Source organism: Choloepus didactylus (assembly GCF_015220235.1).
Source record: "Choloepus didactylus isolate mChoDid1 chromosome 25 unlocalized genomic scaffold, mChoDid1.pri SUPER_25_unloc1, whole genome shotgun sequence".
Classification (NCBI taxonomy): Eukaryota; Metazoa; Chordata; class Mammalia; order Pilosa; family Megalonychidae; genus Choloepus; species Choloepus didactylus.
The window spans coordinates 6814043-6815659 of NW_023637606.1; the positions used below are offsets into that span (position 1 = coordinate 6814043).

The window sequence follows — 1617 nt, forward strand, 5'->3', positions numbered from 1 at the left end:
GAGTAGATGATCACAGTGAAGATCTCTATATTTACTGGGTTCTTACCATGTATGTACATTATTTCTTTATTCCTAAAGTGATGCAAGTGAAACTAAGTATGATTAGAAATTTAAACATAAAGAAATTGAAAGTTATATAAAATGCCCTACTCCATAGCTATGAACCTACAACCCCAAAAGAGAGCCAAAGGAGCAATATTCAGAAAAGAGGTATGAAGAGAAAGCAAAACAATGAAAACTATGAAAAATACCACGACCCAAGAGGCATATTTGAATTTCCAGATATTTGTTTTTTCTGTCTTATCTTATCCACAAACTTAAAATATGGCATAGTGTTGAGATTATGGTGTTCTCCTGAGTATCTTCCCCAGAACCCTCTTGATTTCCATGTTCCTCAGGCTGTAGATGAAGGGGTACATCATGGAGAAAACAAGCAGATACATCACTGAGGTCACTGCACACTTCCTGGGTGAGTTTGAGTAAGCTGAACTCAGGTACACACCCATGTCCATCCCATAAAATAAGCAAACACCTGACAGGTGACAGCCACAGGTGGAAAAGGCTTTATACTTCCCACCTGAAGTTGTGACTCTCAGAATGGATGAAATAATTCTGCTGTAAGAGAAAAGCATCCCTGATAATGGAATTCCAGCAAAGATGGCACCAATAAAATACATTAATATGTTATTGGAGGAGGTGTCGGAACAAACAAACTTGAGGAGTTGAGGAGGGTCACAGAAGAAATGAGGAATCTCTATATCCAAACAGAATTATTCGTTGTGACACCATTAAGTGGTGCAACTGGAAGTCCAATAGACTGATGATAAAAGAAAGCAGAACCAGCAGGCCACACATTCAGGGGTTCATGGTAACTGAATAGTGGAGGGGTGACAGATTGCCAAAAATCTGCTATAGGCCATCACAGTCAGAATCAGACTGTCCAAACATCCAAAATGATTGAAGAAGGACAACTGAATCAAGCCGCCTGAATTGGAGATGACTCCGTGGTTAAGTGTGGGTATCCATAACCATCTTTGGGACTGTGGTAGAAGTGAAACAGAAGTCAGCAAAGGACAGACTGAAGAGGAAGAAGTATATAGGGGTATGGAGGTGGGAGTCAGAGCTGATGGTCAGCATAATGAGTAGTTTCCCCAGAAGACTGACCACATACATGGAAAAACAGCCCAAACTGTAGGGGCTGTAGTTCTGGGTCAGCTGAGAGCCCTATGAGGATGAATACTGTGACAGTGGTTAGATTCTGTGGTTCCTTGAAGTTGAGCCAGATTTGGGGAGAAAAGAGAGTTTTGTTGTAAGTATACATACACCCATCATTATGTCTTTATTTCTGATTTAAGTAATTAATTTACGAAGTATTCACCCTTGAGATATGCTGGTACCTTAGTAATACTTCTCAGTTGTGACAAACCCATTCTTCTTAGAACCATATTTCATTACATTGCTTTTGTTCACCTGTTTCTCTAGACACTGACTTAGAGACACTGGCAGCAAGGATATAAACTTGAAAATAGTCATGAATGCAGTTAAATGTCTGTTTTCTTTCCATTGAAGTAACATAAGGAATAAGAAATATTCTCTTCTTAAGAAAAAAATGGTCTA

The 1617-nt window shown here is 39.2% G+C and overlaps 1 pseudogene; it reads right to left on the reverse strand.

Moving 5' to 3' along the window:
• Positions 1-341: 341 nt before the first annotated feature.
• Positions 342-1137, reverse strand: LOC119525316 (annotated as a pseudogene).
• Positions 1138-1617: the final 480 nt, after the last annotated feature.